Source organism: Dasypus novemcinctus, chromosome 26, assembly GCF_030445035.2.
Source record: "Dasypus novemcinctus isolate mDasNov1 chromosome 26, mDasNov1.1.hap2, whole genome shotgun sequence".
Lineage (NCBI taxonomy): Eukaryota > Metazoa > Chordata > Mammalia > Cingulata > Dasypodidae > Dasypus > Dasypus novemcinctus.
In genome coordinates, this window is record NC_080698.1 from 21,950,296 (window position 1) to 21,977,703 (window position 27,408).

At 37.8% G+C, this 27,408-nt stretch overlaps 1 protein-coding gene across 9 annotated transcripts in view; it reads right to left on the reverse strand.

The window, feature by feature from the left end:
• The window catches only part of FHIT (fragile histidine triad diadenosine triphosphatase), a 1,565,692-nt gene that overhangs the window by 1,204,880 nt on the left and 333,404 nt on the right, over nucleotides 1-27,408 (reverse strand). Inside the window, exon 4 of one of the 9 annotated variants that reach the window (XM_071212129.1) lies at nucleotides 25,029-25,132. The exons of the other annotated variants lie outside the window; for them this stretch is intronic. The gene's annotated coding sequence lies outside the window, so the exon portion shown is untranslated. The remainder of the gene's footprint in view (nucleotides 1-25,028; nucleotides 25,133-27,408) is intronic. 9 annotated transcript variants of the gene reach the window in all.

The window sequence follows — 27,408 nt, forward strand, 5'->3', positions numbered from 1 at the left end:
TATTGATATTCCCTAAAAAGAATTTCAGCAGGCTTTTAGGGAGGATTGTGTTAACAGTGTTAGAAGTCTCAAACATTCTGCCTTTATGGTATTTAGGGGTAGAGCTTCTACTAATATTGCATCAAAATAAAGTCCCACTAAGAGCAATGTTCAATTCCTATCCCAATTTTGAATATAGCATAGTAGTTAAATGCATGTAATTTGAAGTGAGAAAGACCTGGGTTCCCTTCTCCCTTCTGCATGAACCATGGACAAGGCAGTCAAGCTTTTTAAGCCTTAGCTACATCATTAGGTAAATTATAGCATGCGTTAAAGAGCTTAATAAATGTTTGATGTTATAGGCATTAAGGTTGTCATGTCATTTTATCTGGCAGAGACTACTAATGTTTACCCAGGCACACAGCTAGATTTCATTTCCTAGCCTGTTAGCCGGGTACTAGTGGCTGAGTTCTAATCAATGGGATATGCACAGAAGTAATGAGCACTTCTTTGTGAACGAACCCATACAAATCTTCCAGGTTCCATCCTTAACTCCTTCCATTTCCATTATCAGCAATCCTGTAGGCTACTGTTGAAAACATTCATGCTACAAGATGGAAGAAACCTTCATTGAACCTTAAAATATCCCAGGAGAACCACCCTTCAGGAACATTTGCAATGGATTTTGTATCGGTAAGAAATGAACTTTTTTTTCTGTTAAGCTACTGAGATTTGATGTTGCCCATTAGTTAGCCTACCCCAGGTTTTCTTAACTTGGAAGCTAATGATATTTTGGACCACATAATTTTTTGTTATGGGAGGTTGTCCTATGCATTGCAGGATGTTTAGCAGCGTCCCTGGCCTCTAACCACTGGATGCCACTGTGACATTTGAAGTTCTTTTATGAATTCCAAAAAGAAAGAGAAAATGTTCTTGAACTAATCAATTCCTATGGCATGAGATTCTTTTGATTAGACTATGTCAATGAGGCATGACTGGGAAGCGGACTTGGCCCAATGGATAGGGCATCCACCTACCACGTGCGAGGTCCGCGGTTCAAACCCCGGGCCTCCTTGACCCACGTGAGCTGGCCCATGTGCAGTGCTAATGCACACAAGGAGTGCTGTGCCACGCAGGGTTGTTCCCCTCACAGGGGAGCCCTACGTGCAAGGAGTGTGCCCCATAAGTAGACCCGCACAGCACGAAAGAAAGTGCAGCCTGCCCAAAAATGATGCCATACACATGGAGAGTTTGACATAACAAGATGACGCAAGAAAGATTCCCGGTGCCACTGATAAGGATAGAAGTGGTCACAGAAGAACACACAGCGAATGGACACAGAGAGCAGACAACCGGGGGGGGGGCGGGGGGGTTGGGGGGGAGAAGTAAATAAAAAATAAATTTAAAAAAAAAGAACATTATAAGGCAAATAATTTCTAGCAGTTGTACCTAATGTTTATCATGCTAGCCACATTTCAAGTGCTCAGTAGTCATATGAGGTTAGAGGCCACTGTACTGGACAGCTTACATATAAAACATAGCATACATACAAAAATTCCATCAATGCAGAAATTTCTAATGGAAAAAAATAAGTATTTTTTTACACAAAAGCAGTAATTTATTAGACTTCCCTAATACAATTCAGTCTATTTTAAATTCTTATAATTAGACTCACATACTGTGGAGTCTAATGAGGTCCAGAACTTTTGCTTTAATCATCACAGGGAATCCCACTCCTTTTAATATCAAGAAAGTCTATATCAAGAGGCTTTCTATACAGACAGGATCCAGCACCAGCTCTGCCCCAGAATCCATGCTGGGGGTTTTCACATCTATTCTGTTACTTAAGCCTCATGGGTCCCTGTGAGATAGACATGGTCAACCCCATTTTACAGAGGAGGAGGTTGAGACAAAGAGAGAATAAGGCACCTTTCCAGGGGCAAAACCTAAGCAGCATTTATTTCTTCCCAAGTAGCTCTACTGCTACTAGGAAAAGTAAAATTCATGGACTGAACAGCTATTCCATAGATGAGGTTTACTTTGAGGGAGATTAGAGTTCTTTCTAACACAATTATAGACTTTGTCTAATGGTCAGATGCACTGTGTTCTGGCAGTGGCTAAGAAATGACTGAGAGAAGTATTCGGCAATAAGAAATGAGGAAGTCTGCCTAGCTTGAAGCATTGAATCAGATATTCATATCATCAGCCCCCAAAGACTCGATTCCCCTGCCACAAATACCTCCTGTTATTCACTCCCATATAGTCATTTCCACAAAGAATAGAGCGTAACCAATAGGATATTGCAGAAATGATGGTGCATAACTTATAAGTCATAAGGTTTCACCTTGTTCTCTCTTTTGGATAGCTTTCTCTTGTGGGATCCATTATTATATCATGAAGACAGTCAAGCAGCCTATGGAGAGACCCCTTTGGAGATGGACAACCACCACCAACTTGCCAGGTATGTGAGTGAGACACCTTAGAGCACATCTTCCAGCCCACACAAGAAACTAACATATAAGAGATATATAAGAGACCTGGAGCCAGAACCACCCAGCAAAGCCTCTTCCACATTCCTGACCCATAGAAATGGACTCAGATAATGGTTATTGCTGTTTTAAACCATTTAAGTTTCAGGGTAATTTGTTATGCAGCAGTAGAAAAATAATACAGAGAGTTTCTCAAGTTTTGCTTAGTAGAAACTCTACAGACCAAATGTCTAACTTCCTGCTTTATATAGCTAGCTCTCTTTCCCTCACTATGTCTTATCTTGGCTCTATAATTATTACAGCTTCTTGAAGGCAAGTGCAAATTCTTATATATTGTTGTATTCCTGTTCCCCATACTTGTTTATTAATTGGGTTCCTGTGATTTTCTTCTTTCCCCTCTAACTGCTGAAATCGTTTTCCTCAAGGATTGGGTTCTTTCTCTTCAGAATTCCTACTTTGTTTACTCCCAGCAGAGCAAAAGTCAGAAAATTGAAAGTGTTCTGCACAAAGCGTATGTGGCCAACAGCAACATGAGCCCCTAGTAGGCTTAACAGTGACCAGAGAAGGAGTACAAGGACTCTCGATTATTTCATTATGAACACCCCCTCCCATAAGGGAACCACTAGGCATTGTGGAATAAACTAAGTAAAATTTGCAAATTTGCTCATTATTCATTTCCTACCCTTTGAGTTTATGGTCACCTATAGACTACATTCGTTCCATAGACACTTACTCAACATGCAAGGCACTATGGGAAATATAAAAAAATATGCATTGCCTACTTTCAAGGTACTCATAGTTTAATATAGGAAAATTGTCATAAAGAAATATTCACCCACACTCACCTTTATGTATATGAATACATTTATATATCAAAGACAGGGAAAGCTAGGAGTCAGATGAGTGGCATAAGCAAGTGTTAACAGGTCTTCAAAGGGAGAGGTAAACACTGTGAGCTGAATTGAGGAGGGCAGGCTTTGTGGAGGAACATAGCCTTAAGAAAGTTTAACCACGGAAGATGTTATTATAGATGTCACTAGTTTCATCCCACTTCAGCTCTCTCCTTTGGCCCTGTGCAGTCTACACATCTCATTCTCCTATGGTGGGGCCTGACCATGTGACTGGCCTAGTAAAAAAAAGTAACATATTGCATTTCAGGATTAAGTCAGCGAAGAACCATGTTTAATTCTCCAGTCTCTCTTCCCTAAGAAGGTCACATGTTCTGGCTGTTAGAGTTATAAAATTTTGGTGCCTCTATCAGGTTGGGTCCCAAAATGACTATCGTAAGCAGAGCCCGTGACAACCTGGGTTGGACATAAAACATAAGCAAGAAATAAACCTTCCTTTGTATTATGCCACTGGGGTTTTGGGATTAATGTATTTCTGCTGCATAACCTAGCTTCTCCTAACAAAAACAGGAGCTTCTGAAAGGTGGAAAGATGCAGAGAACAGTATAGGGAGCTTGCAAATCAGATGTTACATGACCTTTTTCAACGGCAAATCTATGTGCATATCCGGACATAGCTTGTTATGACATATTTTAATAGAATTGAAAGTTTTTAAGTAAACACAAGAAGAGGGCTGGAAAGGCAGCCAGAGAATGAGCTTCTGACCTTGGGTGATCCATACAGAGCTCAGAGCAACAGGATTATTGATGCCTTGGCCAGCAGTATTCCTTTCTCTTCACTTTCTTTTTCTTTGCGATTATGAGCCATATATTTCCATTTGGAAAACAGTATTTCATAACCTCTAAACCTAACATGAGTCCTGTAAAACCCTAGCCTACAGTTGAATGGCCAAAAATAAAGACTTGGAATTCCTTCAAAGCTATCCCATTTTACACAGCACTGCTTTCTCTCTCTACCAAGGAAGTGTTCCAGCTTGATGGATTCTCCTCTCTGGCTTTATATTACACTTACTGCTCTATGCCTGTCACTCCCAATTCTCTGCCTAGTTGTTTGTGCCTTATTAAATTCAACACTTTGAAATAACCAATAAGAAACAGAGAGCCCCAGGAAGCCGTTCCTCTTAAAACCAGAGCTCCTTCTTTTCTAGGAAGTAATGACATTTTCCAATCAATTCATGGGTGGGATTCATTAACAATTTACTTACTTTGCAACTCATTTCCCAATAGGTAGCAAATGGTCTTCAAGGAAGATGTGATAAATTTTAGCTAAGCCTTTTCATGCAGAAATTAACTCCCCTGTTAACTCCTCAAATCAAATCTCTTTGAAATTGATTTGCAAATAGAACTTAAGAGTCTTTGCTTTCATTTTCTTTTTAAAAAGTCTTTACTACCAAAAACATAATTAAATAGTCATTTCTACCTATTATTCTCAAAGTAAAGCTCTAAGCCAAGAATCTCAAGATATGCATTAAAACATCAAGTGAAAATTCAAAGGCTCATCTCAGATTCAACTATCTTTGAATATCTGCATGTTTGGGAGAAAGGTACAAGAGCAGGTGAACAGATGAAGAGACAAGAAGGCTTGAGGAAAACATTTAAATGATGTACATTTTAGAGTGTCTCAAGTCTATGGCCTTTAAACATTGTATGACTGTCCAATTTCTGTCATTTGGAAAAGATTTCCCAAATAAGCATGTCCGAAAGAACCTACCTTCAGATTGGACATTTTTCTAATGAAAGATTCTGACAACTCAAAAGAAAGGAATTGTAGTTTTTTTGGAGTTTTAGAAAGACCTCTAAAAGAAAAATTTTGAAGATAATACCTATTTCATCCAAATTCTCTAATCTACAGCAGAATATCTATTCTACTAACAGGGAATATTATTCCTGAGCCTTTGGTTTGGAGTAGATAATGTACTAGTTAAGGCCCTTTGAGTCTAAGCAACAGAAACCAAGTCAGGCTAGGTTAAACATGAAAGGGGGATTTATTAGAAGGGCCAAAAAGGATCCCAAAAACTCAGAGGCAAAGGTACAGCCAGCTCTTCCAAAAACAGGAAATGGAAAGCAGACAGGAACCCAAGGAATACAGACAGTGTCCTTCTTTTTCTGCTTCTCTATCCTCATGGAGAAGTATGGCAGCCCCCACAGAACTCAGATTTATCTGTAATAGAGCCAGTCATATACAGAGAGTGACTTCCTCTCTCTGAATTCCAATATCTAGGAAGAGAGACTTTGGCAGGCCAAACTTGGATTAGGTGACCAAATCCAACCCAAATAAATTTTGCCAGGAGTCCCGGGTCATGTAGTGATCAAATACTACTGCCAAGGCCAAGGGAACACACTTATAGGGAGGAAAGAGAGTTCTCTGAAAAGAAATAATGGTTTGTAGACTCCACAGATACCCAGGAGGTGCCACTACAGTAAAAAGGGAGTCACAGTTTAAGCAAGAGTCACCATTACTGCAAGGTGTCCCATCCATTGTTTCTTATTAAAGGAGTTGATACAACTTCAGATATTCATATGTGATACCAACAAAGAGGGATATCTCGTTTTTGATATCTTCTCAGCTTCCAAGGAGCCCCCAAAACTTTGCTTTGATGTACAGCATAGGTTTAGACAAAAGAACAAATGAAGCAGCCTTGATTTTCTTCTTTTTTTCTTCTTCTTATATTACAGTAAATAGCATAGACACCTGGAAATAATCCACCAAAGCACACACAATCTGTAGACTTACATCAGCCTCCATTTTCCTCTTTGGTCTGATGTTTAGATTCACCTTGTTGCTCAATTGTCACCTACTGTTTTCAGTGCATCCTAGCAACAGTAAAGTATATTCCCACAAGAACTTAGAAATGAGAACACTAATATTGCTCTGTTATATACATAACGGATCAATACAAATATATTTAATCACTTGAAAGAAAGCAAGTTAGCGGGGATTTACTTTGAACTGACAGGAGATATTTGGGGATAAAAAATGGCTAGTCAAGGAAAAATAGACAAAAAAGGACTACAAAGACAGATATTGGCAGTGACCATTTAAGCATTACCTAGGGACAAGAAGTCTTCAGCTAATGGCCTTTGAGTATTCTTACATGGGGACAAGGACACCCCTAATGTGCAGAGAGATCTAGGAGATTATGGGTAGCTGAGGCCATCTTCATTGTGAGCCTCTGCCTCAGACTATCATAACCTGAAGCCATTAAACAGTCAAGTCACTGAACTTTTCTTTTGTTCTGTTCTAATGCAAACCAGGCAATTTTCTGATTTTGTGGCTTCCTCAGGAAGAGGCTGTAATAATCGTACTGACCCAATATTCTGTGCAACCGTTCAGTCACTCATTGTAAATCACAAAGGGACATTCTGAATTAGTACTCAGTCTCACAAACTTGAGTGATGTGGGTCCAACATGAAGAGAAGAAATCTTCCATGAGCCAGACCATGGGCCACAGTAAACGAGTGTTACCCAAAAAAGCTTCTTGAGAAAGTCACTGAACCTGTTCTCATGGTGATGCCCTGGACATTGTCAATGGGGCCCCACTGGAGCAGTTTCTTACTAATTTCTACATTTGCCAGCTTGCTTTTATATACAATTTCTAAAAAGACTCCACAAAAGCAGCATTAAATAACATGATTTTAAATAAGAAAAATAGTCACATATAAACCCACTTCCATTTCTTGTCTTTAGGTCCTTAACTATACGTCTGCATATTCTTACATATCTGCAAATCTTGTACACCAGCCATATTGTATCTTCTTTTCTTATATTGTATTAGAACTTAAATTATAGTAGAAGCATTTTTGCCTATTTCAACATTCTATTCACAATGAAATTATAGATAGCATTATAATGGCATTGTAATGAACATTTTGTTCTGCCTCTGTTAAATTGCTACTGCAGGAAATATCCCCTAGAATTCCTACCTCAGACAATCATCTGTCCAGAAAAAGCTCTATACTGCCCCACTGCTCAGGAAAAGGAAATTTGCCAACTCATAATGCCACCAGCAGTCCAACAGCACAATTTCACCACAACTTTCTCAGCATAAATATCATCACTTTTTAAAGTAGTGAATTTATTAGTTACACAATGCTACTTTCAAAGTGCCATCTTGTTTTTAAAAGGATCTATATATTAATAAACTCAGAAGTTATCCAGGAATGGTGACTTTTTAACATGTAATTCAGGATCCTAAATATCCTACTGTGTTTTTAAAAAGAATTATGTGGAGGCAAATACAAATGGAGTTCAACCAATCAGAGAAAACCTCTTTCATGATATAAACAGGCATACATATTTTGCAAAGTCATACTGAAAGGGACTATATATTTTGCCTTCTGTGAATCCCTAAGGGTGACACATGTCTGAAAAGGAGTCTAATTTGCTGTAACTGCCGGCTTTGTTTTCTTTACTGTGTAAGTTCCCTGCTATGAAGAAAGGCTTTCAGTTGTTTCTCTATCTCATGAGCACCTGTTGCAAGAAACATTTCTGGGCAGTAAACAACTCTACTCATATTAGAAAACTTGTAGAGGAAAGGCAAGAAGCAAATTTTCTAACAGGAATTGTCAAGCTTAGGGGTATATGGTCCTGCAATTCGGTTATTATCACTTTGTTTTGGCTCCAATAAATACATAATTTCTGTGAGACACTGTGAGGAAAGGATCAGCAGGTATTTCACATAGTGGGGACAGCCTCCTCCCTTTGTCCCCCTTCCTTTCTTCTCTCTTCTTGGCTTTTTAATTCTTCTCCCCAGAAAAATTCTCAAGAAGCAATAATATATCCCTCTCTTTGCCTATTTATAAATTGGCCAGTGTTGCTTCCAGGTTTCTGAAGTGTTTGGACACAGAAAATTTTCCTCACAAATAATCACATGGTTTTGTCAAAATCATTTTCTTCAGTCATTAGCCAAAACACCAACTTTCCTTCTGAAAACATAAGAAAGAATAATAGTCATTTTTGGAGACAAACCCTCATTCAGATGATTCAAAGAGAATACAAATTTAATGATCACCCTGAGAGCCCTAGTAATACATCCTAGGAAATAATAATAAAATTTACGATGGCCTTAAAATTGTTTAACTTCTTTCAGGAATCTCTGAATTATAGGGTAGTAATATAACCAAGGACTGGCAACAACTCACAAAAGTCCGGAAGAGTTTTGCCTTTGAGTTTGTAGGCAAAGATGCTTAAATTGTTCCCTCCACAAGAAATAAAAGATTATTTATTATTTCCCTTCCTGTGCTTCGGACACTCTTGCAACATGCCTATAATTCTTGGGTTCTTAGGCTTGAGCCTCAAGGTCTCTGAATGCATGGAAAAATTTGTAAGGTAGTCAGCAAACCAATTTTTTGTTGTTATTCTCATAGAGGGAGAAAGGGGAGGGACACGGGACTAAGTGAAGAAGAGGAAGGGACAGAGGGAGGGAGGGAAGAAGAAAGATGGAGGGGTGGGGGGAGAATGATCGAGACTGACATAATACCCAACACTTCCGTAAAGAAACCTGCAAAGCAGAACCAGAGTGGATGAATCAGAAAGCAGAAGGATACATTTTTTCCTTCCAGGTGATTTTACTAGGAGGAAGAAAGATTTGAAACCATTGAATGCTTTTCTGATATCCACCTATGGCTCTCTCCAAAGAGACACATGTAAAGTTGGGTAAGTTGTTTTCTGTCCTGTCAGGAAAATATTTAGTAACAGCCTTATAAAAGTAAGTACTCACAGCTGCCCTGGGGAGAGGAGGATCTGCTTTGTAGTAGTGTTTCTTTCAACAAGATCCTTTGTTGCTTTGCATGTCATCCTACAAAGGCCCAGCCTCCTTTTACACCTGGATTTACCATTCTCTCTGCATGAAGACTGTTGGAAGTACACAATCCATCTAAACTGGCTCTGCCCAATGGTCCTGGCATGTGCAGGGCCTTAATAGGGATCCACAGGTTAGGAATGATGAAATGCATATTGATTGACCTCACAGGGGTGTGGGGAAGATTAATTGGCTAGTAGCTGTAAAATCCGTTGAAGGGCAAAGCATGTTTAAAATACTAAAAAGAAATATTATAATTTGCTGAAGGCAAGGAATATTACCTGGCTAACATGTAGTTACTATTTCAGAAAGTATTTTTTTCAACAGCAAAGCCCTTTACAAAAACTTAAATTTCTGTAATGCATGGGAAGTCCAACAGAAGACTAAACAATGGGGATTGCTGCTATGGGACTTAAAAACACGATAGGTGAGCACAACCTACAAGATTGTGGCAGAATAAGGAGTCAGCTCATGCTACAGGACAGTTAGTAATCACCCAGAGCTATCTAAAACACCTGTTCAGGGGCTCCAGATGACCAGAAAAGAATTCTGCAACATCCGTAAAGGAATGGAAGTAGGAGACTGCCCATCTGTAGAGGAGATTTGTAAGTAGAGCGCTCCATGCCACGGAAGCTGGTGCCCATCCTCCACTGGCAGGACAAGCCGAATGGCTATTCCACAGCTAGAATTGGAAGCACAACTTCCCAAAAATGGGAGAGGAAGAGATGGTTGGGGACCAACTTCAGCTATTAATGAGTAAATTCAGTGGGCTAAAGTATAACCCTAAAAAGAGCTTAAGTTTGAAATTGTTCAAGTCAGAAAGAGACCAGTAGCCACCATTTTGACTCCACTCCCAGTATGAAAGGAAGCTGGGCTGAAGGAAAATCACAGCAAAGATAGGGACAGTCTTCTTTCACCCATATCGGCCTAAGTCCTAGCCTAGGCTTCAGCCCCACCTCTAGCAAAGAAGCTGGCAGGCCTTGCACCAGCCTCTTTAGATAACTGCAGGTACATTCAGCTGGCACAGACTGAATAGTCAGAAGTCTACAGGGGCAAATGCAGTCATTTTGGACCTGCAAAGCACAGATTGCTGCACACACCTGCAGCAACATCCTCGCATCCGGCAATGGAGAAAGGTGCATGAAGCTTCATCAGTCTCTCTGGGCAATTACAGAGAGTCCTGGCCTGCACCACTTGGATTATTACAAATGGCTGTGGCTCTGTTCCTACTCCAGGCAAAGGAGAAAGCTGGGAGAAGCTTCACTAGTCCCTGGAGCAATGAGGGCAGCTTGAGTCTCCACAGCCTACAGCACCAACTACATCCTTGGCTCCTACTACACAATCAGCAAGGGAAAAAGGGGCAAGAAATCCCTAAACTAAGAAGAAAAACTGCACAGAATAAATACATCTAGTAAGCCCAATGCCAAGATACCAAAAAAAAAAATTACAACCCACACCAAGAAACAGGAAACTATGGCCCAGTTAAAGGAACAAGATAAGCCTCTAGATGACATAAAGGCATTGATACAACTACCCATAGATGTTCAAACAAATCTCCTTAATAAATTCAATGAGATACCTAAAGAGATTAAGGCTATTAAGAAGATATTGGATGAGCACAAAGAAGAATTTGAAAGCACACATAGAAAACAGCAGCTCTTATGGAAATGAAAAGCACAATAAATGAAATTAAAAATACATTGGTATCATATAATAACAGATTTGAGGAGGCAGAAGAAAGGATTGGTGAGTTTGAAGAAATGGCCTCTGAAAACAAACATACAAAAAAAACAGATGAAGAAAAGAATGGAAAAAACTGAACAAGGTCTCAGGAAACTAAATGACAGCAAGGGACATGCAAACATATATGTCATGGGTATCCCAGAAGGAGAAGAGAAGGGAAAAGGGGCAGAAGGAATAGTTGAAGAAATAATGAGAGAAAATTATTCACATAGATATCTGTGTCCAAGAAGCACGTACTCCCATCCAAATAAATCCAAATAGACCAACTCTGAGACACATACTAATCAGAATGTCAAATGACAAAGACAAGGAGAGAATTCTGAGGGCAGCAAGAGAAAAGCAATGCATAACATGTAAGGGATACCCAATAAGATTAAGTGCCAATTTCTCATCAGAAACCATGGAGGCAAGATGACAGTGGTATAATATATTTAAGATACTGCAAGAGAAAACCTGCCAGCCTAGAATCTTATATCTGTCAAGATTGTCTTTCAAAAATGAGGGCATGTTTAGATATTCACAGATAAACAGAAAATGAGAGCATTTGTAATCAAGAGACCAACTTTGCAGGAAATAACTAAAGGGTATGCTACAGTCTGAAAAGAAAAGACAAGAGAGATAGGCTTGGAAAAGAGTCTAGAAAAGAAGATTTTACCAGTAGAAGTAACTAAAAGTCTCAAAAGAGTGGTGAAAATAAAATATGACAATAAAACCCAGAGGTCAAAATGGGTGAACTAAGAACCGCATTTAAAGTAATAACATTGGATGTTAATGGATTAAATTCCCCAATCAAAAGATGCAGACTGGCAGAATAGGTAAGAAAATATGAGCCACCACAATGCTGTCTGCAAGAGACTCATCTTAGACCCAAGGACACCAATATATTGAAAGTGAAAGGCTGGAAAAAGATATTCCATACATGCAGTAAAAAACAAACAAAAAAGCTGGAGTAGCTATACTCATACCAAATGAAATAGGCTTTAAAAAAACACTAGTAATGTGCAGTCTGAGGGGGAATTCAGGGGGGAAATTCCATTTACAATAGCTACTAAAAGAATCAAATATTTAGGAATAAACTCAACCAATGATGTAAAGCACTTGTATTCAGAAAACTACAACTCACTTTTAAAAGTAATCAAAAAAGACCTAAATAATTGAAGAACATTCCATACTCATGGATTAGAAGACTAAATATCATTAAGCCAAAAGAAGGAAATAGGACCCTTATCTCACACCTTATCCAAAAATTGTCCAAAACGGGTCAAATATCTAAATATAAAAGCAAGAACCATAAAGCTTCTAGAAGAAAATACAGGAAAACATCTCAAGACATGGTGGTAGATGGTAGATTCTTAAAGGAGATAAGAGAAGGACTGAGATGGACTACTGATGTTTGATGTATATAGAAGTTTTAATTACCTGTGGAAATGTATAGAGTTGATGGTAACACATTATAGTGAATAGCAGCTGGTTTATAAATGGGAATGTGGCTGAGAAGGGTAGTTTAGGAATATAAATGCCAATTGAAAGAAAGCTAGAGAATAATCTAGGGACTGAATAACCCAGTAAATCCAGAGGTGGATGAGAATTGTGACTGAAGGTACAGATGCAAGATTGTCCTTTGTGAGCTAGAGCAGATGTACATTACTATCACAGGCTGGTGGGAATGTGGAAAAATGCAGCTGGAGTTTCCTATGGACTGTGGTTAACAGTAATGTAATATTCATGCATCTGTGCAAGATGAACTGTGGTGTTAATGGGGGAGTATGGAAAAAGTGTGCCAAATGTAAGCTAGGGACCTACTAATAGTATGATGATATTATTTCATAATCTGTAACAAATGTTCCACCACAGTGCAGTGTGTTGATAGAGAGATATTGTATGGAAATTCTTCACATGTGCATGATTTTTTGTAAGTTTACAACTTCTGTAATAAAAATATATTTAACAAATAATAAGGTGGGTTGGGGGAAAATACACCAAATGTAAGATAAAAACTCTAGTTAGTAGTTAAGAAGATTTTGATGATATTGTTTCATAACCTATAACAAATGTGTCATTACAATGCAAGGTGTTGGTGGCAGGGTGATATATATAGGACCCCTGTATGATGTTATGCATGTTTGCTTAATAAATTCATAACTTTTATTATACACTTATTGTTTATGTATGTTCATGTATAAATTATATAAAAAATAATAATAATAGGGTGGGTTTGAGGGAAAATACACCAAATATAAGATAGTTTGGTTGGTAGTAGCATTTTGAAGATGCTCTTTAATTATTAAAAACGTTTCACAACAATGCAAGGTATTGGTGGTAGGGTGAGGTATGGGAGCTCTGTATGATGCTTTGTATGTTGATTTGTAAGGTTATAGCTATTACAATACACCTACTGTTTATGTACGTTTATGTATGAGTAATATAATTTAATAAATTTAGAAAACACTTGTAAGAAAAAAAAACATGGTAGGTGAAATTTGTTACCCCCAAGCAAGTGCTGACAATAAAAAAAAATCATTGTTTATTTATACAGCCTGTGTTAAACATTGTCCCTGCTTCAAAACAGCACTGGGCCAAAATCTCAAATATGTTTTTTAGAAAGTTATGAAATTATTGAACTTTACTGAGTACATCCAGACTTACCAGCTCTGTTTTTAAACCTCTCTGAGTCATTTCCTGATCTACAAACAAGGCTAACGATGATACCCACCTCATAGGTTGTTGTGAGAGTTTTAAAAGAATCTTAGAAAATGATGGCTGGTAAATACTAAGTTCTAAATAAATGTTTGCTACCATCAGCAGAAGCAGCAGCAGCAACATGATCTTGCAAGAGTGCCACCACTGCTTTACAGAAATACTTTTGAAAAGGCTCTGCATCCATGGTCTAAAGATTCTCTTGCACTGGTGACCAAATCCTTGATTAGTTCCAAGAGTTCTGTGAACCCTCTGAAATTGAAAGTATAATGGTATGACTGTGGGACTATGAGTATTTTTCTAGGACACCTCTTCATATCTTTCATCACATTCAGAGGTTAAGAATCACCACCATAAATAAAATAGTTTAACTTTCTCTTCTACTTCTACTGGAGAACCAGAGTCCTGTTTAGTGTGAAACGACCAGGCCATGGACAGAGCAAGAGTGTTTTTATGGAAAGATCATGACCTTTGAGCTAGGAAGACCTGTTCTGGATCTTTGTTTTACCACGTACTAGATATACGACTTTGAAAATATTTACTTAAGCTTTCCTTTTGTCATCTATAAAAAGAGACAATAAGACTTATTTTGTAAGCCTATCAGGAAAGAAATGAGATAATACAGAGAATACATACATGGGTGCACAATGCCAGGCAACAATAGGTGCTCAACAATGTTCTCAACAACTTAGGTTTCAGCCTGGCTCTTGGTCACCTGCCTAGGACCTGGTAGGAAGGAGTGCTGGTTCTTCTGCTTCTTTATCCCTCTTTTTGCTGTGGTGGGCAGGCTGCACTTTCTTTCGTGCTGGACGGCTCTCCTTACGGGGCACACTCCTTGTGCGTGGGGCTCCCCTACGTGGGGGAGATCCCTGTGTGGCACAGTATTCCTTGCATGCATCAGCACTGCGCATGGGCCAGCTGCACACGGGTCAAGGAGGTCTGGGGTTTGAACCGTGGACCTCTCATGTGGTAGATGGCCACCTGATCAGTTTACTTTTGAAATACCACCTTAAGGTTGCCAGACCCAACCTGCAGACACATCTCATCTTTAATCCCATGCACTCTCTTCTTCTGCCCAATACCACAGTGCAAACCAGTTCAATTGTACTTTTTAATGGATTTAATGGGTCTCTCTGGCATTTTTCATGTCAGGAAATTGACTGAATCTAAGTTAATAAGATCTAACTGGCCCATGGTTATTTGAGGGTAAAACTTGAAGGCACTATAGTTAATAATAATCTCAAAAATAACATTTCTGAGCTCTTTATGTAAGCCAGTAACTATCCTAAGCAGTTACATAAATGTTCGCATATGATCCTTATAACAACGCAATGGAGTAGATATGATCATTACCACTATTTTATAGGTAAGGAAACTGAGACTTAGAGAAATTGAGCACATTGACCAAAATTACACTGCTAGTAAGTAACATATGTGGGATTGGCAGGAGAGCCTCCACTTAAAACAAGGTAGAAAAAAGGTTCAGAATGTCCATTTCTGATTAAGGATGAGACATATCATACACATTGGGCCCCAGAGTTAAGGTCACAGTTGCAGGTCTCTGAAAAACTGACCATACTGCGGTCATGAATGACTATGTAACTTTACATGAGAAGATAACCTTGGGTTCACTAGAGAACCAAACCCCAACCCACCTGAGATGTTACCATTTTTAGCTTAATAAGTAAGGGATTTTTCAACCCTGGGGCAGATAAGAATTAAATAGAATTAATTAGACAGTCCATGGACCCCATGGCAGTCACGCATTGGTGTTAAGTTTAAGCACTGGGACAATCTGAGTATTTGGTATCAAGTATTTATAATGTTTACGAGAATTTATCATATTTAAGAATCTGACAGATAAGCTCCATGATTGCAGGTTTTGATTATTGATTACTGTAATTGAATATTGACTTCTAATTTTTGGTAGAAAGATTTATGAGAATTTGACTGTAAATGATACTGGGATATTTAAGATAACTGATTTATGATGTTTGCAAGCTTAGTATATTTGATTTGAAACATGGTTTAAGTACTTGGAAAGGTTTTGCCTATTAAGAGTTATAAGTTTGCCCTGCCAAGCATTTGAAGTGTTTACAAAGAAAGTAAAAATGTCAAATTTGTAAACATATTTTAAAATGTTGATAGGGGAGAAATTTAACTAAGTGGGTAAATGCAAAAGATTATTTAAGTGGAGTTTAGTCTCTTCTTTTACAACATTCATAAATCGTGCAAAAAGATTCTGAGATAATTTAAATACTTATGCAAAATTGTGATAAAAATATACAACTTTAATAAAGTGAACACTAATTTAAAACCCAAATTATAGTAAATATACCTTTCTACATACAAAAGTGGTCCTTCAACCCCTAAAAAACTCACATTTACAGACCCAGACACAAGAGCAAGCATAAAATATAAATCTGATCCTTCCATGTCTCTGCCTAAAACCCTCCATTGGCTTCCCATCACATTTAGAAAAGATTCCAAACTCCTAACTAAGGACTATGAAGCTTTGCCTGATCTGAGGCCTGCCTACCTCTCCTACCTCAATTCTAATTACCCACCCACCCCCACGCACCATATCCAGTCACACTGGCCTTTTGTTCTCTCCCCAGTACATCACAAGTTCATTACTGCAGCAAGGCTTTTACATTTGCACTATACCTGGAATGCTTTTCCCAAACTCTTTTGCATGGCTGACTTCTGCTTGACATTTAATTCTCAGCTCAAATGTCACCTCCTCCAGAAGCCTCCCCTAATCTAGTCTAATTATCCTTTCCTCCATCACTCTCTGACATGTTAGGATATTTTATAGTCTTAAAAGTACCCTGAATGACTGAATTATCTTGTTCATTTACTGGTTCACATATTTATTTACCCTCTTCCCCAAGTAAAATGAAAGCTTAATAAGAGACCTTATTTGTCTCTCCTAAAGCATTTCCTGACACAGCTTAGGCACTCAATAAATATCCACTGCATGAATGAATGAATCTAAGTAAATAAAACCTGTCTTTGCCTTCAGAGTTATTTTTAAAACTTACCCCTAAATAACACTGAGTCCATAAGACCCAATTGCCTGGTGTTTATTTGACAAATTTGATTATCTTATTTTGGGTTAATATCCATGAATTGCTGAAAACAGGCCAAATGCCAGCCACAGCATAGAAGCAAATATGATTCCTCCCCAGGACACTTGCCATCAAAATTATAAGCATTCAAAAATCTTGGCAAGATGCCTATGCTAATAAGAAAGTAATCCAATATTCATGAGAAGAACTTGAAAAGCCCTTATTTTGTCTTAAATCTTCTTGGATTTTCCATAATTAATATGTCATTATTATCAGAAGACTAACAGACCAAGAATGGTAAAAGCATTCTTTCATTTAACACTCACAGGAACAATGATATTTAGCAAAATATCACAGTGATTTCTGATAAAAGAAAAATAATCTAAAAGCTGATGCTAAGAAGTACTAGAAAGCTGCTAGACAGGAAGAAGATAAGAGCAGTTGGCATCAAGACAGAAAGGAAGAGTGTTAAAGCTAGTCTAGAGATGACTGGGGAGAGAAAAATTCCAGTGCTAATGGGCCATTTAAAACAATTTGATCGGGGTTCTGCTTTCTGCCCCTAGTGCTTCTTCTTTCATAGTTCTTTCTGATTGGATCAGGAAGAAAATAGTCTTGAATGACTGCAAACCCATTCTCTCACTTTCTCAACATTCTATCCCTATTTCAAATTAGCTCACTAAAAACCAGCTGTCTTCAATATATTAGCAAACAGTAAAAACGTTATTTGGGAATTCCAGTTTACAATACACCTTAGTTTCTTATTCACGGTAGCTCTAAGAAACAGCATCTTCTGTTAGACTACATTTGCAAACATGATAAATTATGCATTTTTTTAACATTATGTATGTAATGATCCATAGGAAAAGTTTTTCTTATAGTAAGAAGTTTGTCCACCCCAACAAAATGGTTTTAAAAAGTATCCCATTAAGGTTTATAACTGTGGAAGTGTGCAAGGATGGCTATTATCAATACTGTATACAGAATGCACATACTTGCCGCCCCTCCTTCAAGGGGTGCAGTCTATTTCTCCTCTATTTCAATATGGGCAGGCCTTCTTACTTCCTCTGGCCAATAAGATGCAGCAAAAGTAAGAGTGTTCTTCCTCCAGGCATAGCCATTAAGAAGAATACTTTGCAGCTCTCCAAGTAGGTCAGCTGACACATTGTAAAGAAGTTAGGATGGACTCCCAAATGATGACTCTCACTTCATGGAGAAACTGAAGTCATGAGGAAAGTACCTAGGCACCAGGCTTGTGGGTGAATGAGTCCTTCTTTACCTTCCAGGCTGTTATAGCCAAAACCTGACTGTAGCCTAGTGAATGACCCCAGTCGACACCATGCAACTGCTCAGCTGAGCCATATCTCAATTCCAGCCTCATAGAAACTTGAGAAACAATAAGCAAAGCTGATCACCTGAAAATTCATTCAGCAACCCTCCATTTAAACTTGTTGGTACAATAATGAAAGATTTTCCAAACAGGTAATCCTCCTTATATGACCTAGAATGTGTGGGATGCCTAGAAGCAGTTTTTCCAAATGAATTCATCGATAAACATAAAACATAAAAAGAACCATTCTCATTTTCCCGGAGATCCTGCCTCAGACCAGTGACTAAGGCAATGATTAAGATAGCTTGGATCCAATGCATGACTACATAACATGGAGTTATGTCTTACACTCTGTCCGCTCAGGCAACTTGGGAACTTACAAAGAAGTTCTGCCAAAACTCAGAATCAATAGGGCCTTTTAAATGAGAACATTCCCAGTGGATACAGATATTTCACTCCACATATCAATGGCATGAGCTACTGGCGTGGGCATTCATCAATAGATTGAAGATCCCATTAAAGCTTTTTAATTTCTGCTCAGTAATTTCCAGATTTACTTGATGCCAAAGACACTGCTTGCCACTAAACAATGATGTGGTGGCAGTCAGTAGAGAATGCCTTACACATAGGTCTGCAAGCCCTTCCCAAATAGGCCAGCAGTACTACTGGCTGCATTTCCTGGCTCAGCATGCCACTGCTGTTTCATAGCAGCTTTTTGTTGTTCTGTCTGCCCATGATCCATGTCCACATCTTCTTTTCACAGCAACCCAATTTTCCCCTGGGAAACTACCCCACACCTATTCTTAGTCCATGTTGTTCAGGAGGGATTGATTCCACCCACAGCTTCAGGGATGAGCACATAAAGAAAATCTCGTCAATCATCCTGGGTATATAATCCAAGACAGTGCCAATGAGAATGAAACTTTGGGCTTTCTCTAGCACTAGTGAAAATGTGAAACTTTATTGTTTCCCACTGGGTAGGAGGGAATGGGTGTGGTATGTATTACAGGAAGCCCTCTTGCACTTAGAAGGAGAACAAATAACTAATAGAACATTTGTCTGGATCTAGCCATTCTAGAAGTCAGATGTGTGTGTATTTTTTCAATACAGGAGCCAAAAAAATATCTTTTTGTGATTAGGCCATTTTGAGTTGTATTTTCTCTCTTGCAGTCATTCTCAGCAACTTCAAAAATATGGGCTATTGCACAGGCTACATGGATTAATGGAATGTCATTTATAATGTGGGACTGTAATTTATTACAATTTAGCATACTCCTTTTCTGAGCCTTAGATAAAAAGTGCCCAGCATCAAGACAACAGGACTTCTACAAATGATATCATATTTGATATTCATAAATTTGAGTGATCATATAAGGAAAATGTGACTCAAAAGCTACCCATCAAGTCAGATATGGTACCAAGATTGGAATCCAACTCTTCAGTAAATAGAAGGCTTCATCAGCTTGACTCAATGGACCTTAAAGATTATTTGGTCTTACGGCCTCCAAATATGGGTCCATAGACTGGGATCTCTTGCTAGAATGCATCCAAACCATCAGCAAGCCACAGAATAATGAGAAAAAAACAAAGACATTTGAATATATTTTAATGGAACTATTTCATTTCACTTATAAATTCTGAGATTCTGCCCTTCCATATATTTTGGTATTAATATACCCTCTTTGGTGAAGCAATAGCAATAATAAATGGATATAATCTTTTATGGCAAAAAATAGAGTGGACAAGACCATGGCTGCCACCCCTTTACCCCCTCCCCCACCTTGGCAGCTGCCCTGGTTGCTCCGGATACTCTGTTTTAATACTGACAGAAGACATTTTCTGTCTTCCTCACTTACCACCCCCACCCACCCTTGACAAGCCACTCTGTGTGCTGCTTCCCATTCCCGGAGTTTTCCCTCCCATAGTTCCCTTGTCTTTTCCTAGATAGATTAAAGTGGCCTGTCTTTGGCTTCTCCAAGTCTGCATCTCCCCCCAGAACTCTGCTCAGCACATTACCTCTTTAGGCCAGTTGCAAGAAGAAGCTATACTTCCTCTTGAGAAGGCGGGAAAGGGACAGATTATAAATATTTATAAATAAGTATTTGCTGTTCTCAAAAAAGCAAAGATACATTTATAAATATTGATACCAACATTAGTTGAAGCATCAAAGCATCAGAAAGACCATAAGTGCCCCACAATAGAGGAAGGATTAAATAAATTATACCATATGAGAGAAAAACTTGCAGCCATTAAAATTATGATCATGAAGACATTTTTAATAATTTGGAGAAATACTTATGATATCAGTTAAGCAAAAAGACACCTATGAAAACACAACTCTTTCAAATGTGCGTATGCATGGATAAATCATAACATAACATTGATCACAAAGATTTTGCTGCATAATGTGATTATCAATAATATCTATCTTTGTCTTTATACAATTCTCTTTCATCTAGATTTCACAATGGGTACATTTTACTTTTAAATGTAGAAAACATGTATTTATTGAATTTAGTTCCACTATTTTATGCAACAAATATTTACTGATTACTTATTCTGTGGAAGTCAAAACAGCAGTATTCTTTCCTTTGTCAGGCTAGATTTGCCTTGGATTTAAGCAATGCTGTCATTATTATTATTTTATTTTTCTTGCCAGACAGGGTAACTTGTGCTAAGCCAGGCAGCCACTTCTTTCAAAGCTATTCTTTTTTTTTTTTTTTCAAACATGATCCAATATCTATTTTTGGAATTCATACACAATATCAAACTGCTGCACTACATAAAATTAAAGATATTTGAATAAAATAAAATAAAATAAAACTTTAAAAAATGTAATACACCATGGAGAGATCTCATTATCTTTAACATAGGTAACATAGGAAGCTGATGGGCTGGGTGTTGCCTCTAGCTGGGAGTGTTATGTCCTCTTTTTTTTTTTTTAATTGATTTTGTAAAAATATTACATTAAAAAAAATATATGAGGACCCATTCAACCCCACCACCCCCACCCCACCACTCCCCTCCCAGCAGCACTCATTCCCATCATCATGACACATCCGCTGCATTTGGTAAGTACATCTCTGGGCACCTCTGCACCTCATGGTCAATGGTCCACATCATGGCCCATACTCTCCCCCATTCCATCCAGTGGGCCCTGTGAGGATTTACAATGTCCGGTGATTGCCCCTGAAGCACCATCCAGGGCCGCTCCAAGTACCAAAATGTCAAATGTCCACCACTGCACCTGAACTAGCTCCAGGGCTGACCCTTCCCCATTTGGCCCAAGGCCATGCCTATCAGGGAACCATCTGAACAAGTGCCTTCCAACCAAACTGAGGTCAAGGATCACATCCACAGCACTAGACTAGCACAAGCCAAGAAAGAGAGAAATCAAGGAGGCACATAGGAGTTAGCACAAGAAATCAAGCAATCCCAGCAGGATATTATACAATTTATATTTCCCAGTGAGACCCATTTGAGAATAATAGGAAAGTTTCACTGTTGTCAGAATGTCAAGAGTGAATTCTCTAGATGTTGGGCTTCACTGATATCAACACTTAGGTTCTGACAACTTTCCAATTCATCCTCACCAAAATGCATTAAACATCCAACATGTTTTGTTTTTTATGGGGAAAGGGATGTTTTTGCTTGATTTGGTTTACATGGCATCTGACACTCAAGATGGCAAAGGCTAACATCACTTCTTAACCTTTGTGTAATGGACCAAGACAAAAAAGGCTATATTTTGATACAATTAAACTTAAATATATACTAATTTCAAAAGGTTTTTATTTCAGATGGACACTCTGAGACATTTCCACACACACACCCCCCCCCCCCATGACAAAACAGTGCAGCTTAAGGGATGCAAACAATTATAGTATATGCAGGAGGGAAAAAGCATGTGAATTCTGTTACCTGATGACTCCAGGACCCAATTTCACAGCAATGGGTGAAATAATTATATAAAAACCCTTCCTTTGTTTCCTTTTGCAAAATATAATTAGATAGATAGATGATGAGAGATTTAGATAGATGATACATAGAAATACATAATCTTATTTCCCCTCCATTCTTATACAAAAAGTAGCATATTATATTTCCTACTTTGCTTTTTCCACTAACACCATCTCCTTGCAATCTCTCCATATCAGTTCATAGAGATCTCCTCATTCTGTTTTACAGCATCCAATCTATGAATGCATTATGGTTCATTCAAACAATTTCCTAAATACAGTCCTTTCGGGTGTTTCCATTATTTCATGAAGATGCATATCTCTTATTATAAGTGAAGCTGAACATACTTTAATGTGTTTAAGGACCATTTTTATATGAATTTTTTGTGAACTGTCTAGGTCTTTTGCCCACTTTTCTATTGGATTTTGGTCTCTTTTCCTACTCAATTTGCAGGAACTCTTTATATATTAGGGATATTAGCTCTTTATCAGTAATATATCTTGCACACATTTTCTCCCAATTTCACTTCTTTGACTTTATGCTTTTGCCAAGCAAAAAAAAAAAAGAATTTTTTTTATTTTTTATTTTTTATCATCAAATTTTATTGCATCTGCATTTTTGAATCAAAGAAAGACTTTCTTCATATCAAGGTTAGAAAGGAATTCCCCTTACTGGTTACTTTTAAGTATCTTTCACTATACTACGCATAAGAGTGTGCAGAGTGTGCGTAGGGATGAAATGCTATCTGCCTATTGACCTCTGGGCAATTTTAAAGATGCTGAACTTTATTTCTGCTGGCCCTTCATCTCCAAATAGCCTCTCTTTCATTTTCCTAAACCCCGGGTCTCTGAGGCAAGCCAGCCTCACTAGAGAGCTAGCTGTAACTAAGCCTAAATTAAAAAGAAGCCATTGCTCACTCATAATAACGACAGGACTCTTTCTCTAGAGCAAATAATAATTTGTAGTGCAAATCTGTTTTGGAATCATGTACTTTCTTAAAGGAAGGATCGTCTGTATTATATTTTATTGTCTCTCAATAAGTACAAATTTCCCTTCTTTATTATTTTTTATTACCAAGTAGCCCATGTTTATTTTTTAAAAAATAGAAACCTTAAAGTAAAAATAAATAAAATTTTTGCAACTGTTAACATTTTAGGACAGATTCCTATATAAACATATAACTATAAAATATCCTCTTTTCAATGGGATTATGCTTATTATACTTCCTGTTTTGTAATCTGTTTCCATGTTCACTTAATATGGAATAAACACCTTTCCACGTTATTAGTCCTGCTACACCATTTTAAAAGGCTATATGGCGTTCCACTGTATGAAGACATAAAATATTTAACCGAGTATTGTATGCTTAAGATATTTTCAGTTTTTTAAAATATCATAAACAACTCTGTGATAAAATTGCTTATACATACACCTTTGTGTACTTGGCAAATATTTCTTTAAGATAAATAGATGTGGAAATTGCTGAATCAAACAATATATAATATTTTCAAGTTTTTTATATGTACAGCCAAGCTGTCACCTACAATGTACGAAAATAACGGTTTCTCTCACCCACAGTCTCACCCACCTGCCCTCTGCATTGGCATTCTTTGTAATCCTTTTGTAGTCCTTGATTTCTCAACACAAAATTAAATAATAGGCTAAAGCTCTGTGAAAGCACCAGACAAGCAAATTTGGAGCAAAACAGTACTGTGTGTCTAAAAACATTGTAAACTGGTCCCAGACTCTAAACAACCTATTGAAAAGTCCATCATTCAAAGATGGTGGTTTCTACTCTGCCTGAACATCTTACTCTTTAAAATCTTAAAATCCAGGTGCAGCCAGATTTTAACAATCTTCCTCACATGGTAGGACCCCAAGCTTGGTTCTAGTTATAAATGAATAGGAAGGTTGTATATATAGGAAGTTTAGACCTAAGGACGTTGTGAGAAGAAGCTTATATGAAAGCATCTCCTATCAGGACTTCACTAATTTAAAATCCATGAGTAATTCTCCCTTGTCAGTTACTGGGTAAACACATTTGCCTGAGAAATTTTTACTTCAGGTTGTAGTCTAATGGCCCACACTTCGAAATTACACTTTTAATTGAAAAACAACAACATGGAATAATTTTTTTTCAGAACCATCTGTGCTTTCCCGAGAACATGTGACTGCTAATTCACTATTTTGCACACCCAGGTCTTTCTTTTTAGGGTTCGAAAAGCTTAGGAAAATTATGATGTTTCTCAAAAAACAGTATGTGATTGGAAACACTTGCTTTAAAATTCGATATGTGGTGTGTGAAGCTTCTTAACAAGTGTTTATTAAACTGCATAATTTCAAAGCCTGGAGTGGTATATTGCAATGTTTTCCTGGGAGTTGATCACATTTGCATATCCTTTTACACTTCCTGTGAAATTAATATTGCCTTTTGTATCTTGAACTTAGATAATATAACTTGTCATTTTTACTTTTTTCATCGCTATGGGTAATACATAGTGAACCCCCAAAGGGACCCCTGCAATGTCTGCATAAGCTTTATTCTCTTGATGTTACATTTCTTCCTATGAATACATTAAATCAAAATTAATAAACTGTTGCAGAATCTACTGATCTTGCAAAAAGGCAAGATTCATAATGGTAAAGGCTGCCTAGCAAATGAAGGAAACCTGCTCCTGATCCTGGGATCAAAGGCCAGTATTCAGGAAGCTCTGGTCACATCCAAGAGCAAGCCAGAGTTCCTTCACCATGCAGGAAACATTTCAACAATTACACTTACATATATGCCAGAGCAGTTTAACCACCAGCACATCAAGACCCAGTTGGTGGTAATTAGACTGCTTTATCTCAGGGATACATGTTTATCAGACATAAGAAACCGACCACAGTTCAGGATTTTAAAATTCCAGCTAAGGTAAATGAGGGTTGAATGGGATGATAATCAAAGAACCAGGATGGTAAGAGCTGAGGAACAGAGGAGCATCAAGAGCAGCTGAGAAGCTCCAAATAGCATATCAAATTCAGAAAAGAGAAATCTCTCAGAAAATCACATACCACAGTGGGTAAATGTCACTGGAGATCTCGAAGGAGCATCCCCCATTCAACCGCCTCTAGCAGTGGCTTTGCCTAATTGACAATGTAGTCAAAGTCAAGAAAACCTGAAAGGCAAGCAAGAGGAGGAGTTGGGAGCAACTTCAAGATACCAGAATATTGGTGTAAATACCCCATGACAGGTGAGGAAGCCCTAACCTCTATTGCTGTGATTTATTCTCCTACTCCCAGTTAACTTGGTTGAAAGGCAAGAAAGTAATGGAGATTCAGAGTCAAGATTAGGATGAGGCAAGGGAGGCACTCACTTAAGGTACAAAATTTAAGGGGTAATCAAGATAAAGAATATTTTAATGCAAAATTTTAAAATTTTAAAATTAATGCAGAATCTATGGTAAACAAAATGTCAAAATATTAAATAAAGAGCACCATGAAGAGCCATATTTGAGCCTGCATATGTGCTCCTACTTACATGATTTTATGTACTTTTTTAAAAGTTAATTTTTTCCAGAACATTAAAGTAATTGAAAAAACACTGAAAAATTGAAAATCGGTATATTAAAACTCACATTATATATATTTATACTGGAACAAGAATTTATTATAATTTCATTGTCCTGGCTTAAACAAAGGAAACATCAACAATATTTTCAAAATTTGCTTGTTTTATCTCATTTTTGATGGAGAGGATTGCCATTTTGACATTCTCTTTCTCTCTTGATCAAGCAATAATCTTAAATAATTTTAAAATAACTTATTTAATTTAATTAATTTAATTAATTTCATTTTTGCTTTTTCCTCGTGCTCCAATGTGGCTTGGCATTGCTTTTTATTTACAGTTTTGATATTTTGTTCATCATAAATATTGCATTAAAATATCCTTTATCTTTGAGTATTGCGTATTTTGGCATCCCCTAAAATTTTGTTCTGCCTATTTTATCCAAGTCAAAGTTAAAGCTATAGCCATTTTAGACATATAATATAATAAAAAATGACTCAAAGTCACCATATGTGCATGGATTTAAAAAGGTAAAGAACTTAGTCATCAAGATGAGAACTTCTCAGTCATAGTGCTGTAAAACAATATGTCAGGTGCCCAAGCAATATGGACCTAAAATACTTCTCTTTGATAATGTCTGATATTCTTGAAAGACTTTCTCTATAATAATAATTCTTGTTCACTTTCACCTAGGTATGTTTTTTTTATTTTGAGAGGAACAGGTGGAATTAGAGCATGCATGCTGGGAATGATAAGCAATAACTGGCAAGTCCAAGTTTGTGGGTATCTCAACAACTTTAAATGTCATGAAAAACCAACTGAGGGAAGGGATGTGGCCCAATGGATAGGGCATCCGCCTACCACATGGGAGGTGCATGATTCAAACCCTAGGTCTCTTTGACCGGTGTGGAGCTGGCCCAGGCGCAGTGCTGATGCATGCAAGGAATGCCGTGCCACGCAGGTGTGTCCCCTGTGTAGGGGAGCCCCATGCCAAGAAGTGCGCCCCATACAGAGAGCCACCCAGTGAGAAAGAAAGTGCAGCCTGCCCAAGAATGGCACCGCACACACGGAGAACTGACACAACAAGATGATGCAACAAAAAAAGAAACACAGGTTCCCAGTGCCACTGATAAGGATAGAAGCGGTCACAGAAGAACACACAGCGAATGGACACAGAGAGCAGACAACTGGGTGGGGGAGGGGGGAGAAATAAAAAATAAATCTTTTAAAAATAAATAAATAAATAAACAATGGAGAACCACTTAGAGCTAGCCACTGGTGAGTTCCTATAAACCAGGGATACCTTCTGGGTTTTTTTGTTTTGTTCGTATCTGCTCAGTAGACATCTTGTTTCATTAATAGCAATTTTTTAAAAAAGCTAAGTCTAAGGAGGTATATGTTAAAAACAATAAAATTTACCCTTTCAGGTGTACATTTCTATGAATTTTGACAAATGCATATAGTCAATATAACCAACACCACAATCAAGATATAGCACATTGCTAACACCTCAAAAGATTCCCTCGTACACTATTGTAGTCAAACCTTTCCCCTATCCTCCATCCCCAGGCAACTACTGATCTGTTTTTGCACTTGATAATGTTGCTTTTCCTACAATGCCATATAAATGGAATCGTAAGCCTTTTCTGCCTGGCTTCTCTCAGTTAGTATAAAGTATTTGAGATTCATTCATTCATTGTGTGTATGAATAGGTTATCCCCTTTTGGGGAGAGTAGCAATTTATTACAGGGATATACCAGAGTTTATTTACACTTGGTAGTAAGCTTTTCATTTTTATTTGGCAAATCATCCATTCCCTAACCATTCCCTAGTTCATATGATTTGTAAAGAACTGATGCAACCCTAGTTCCAGGGGTGCCCATACAC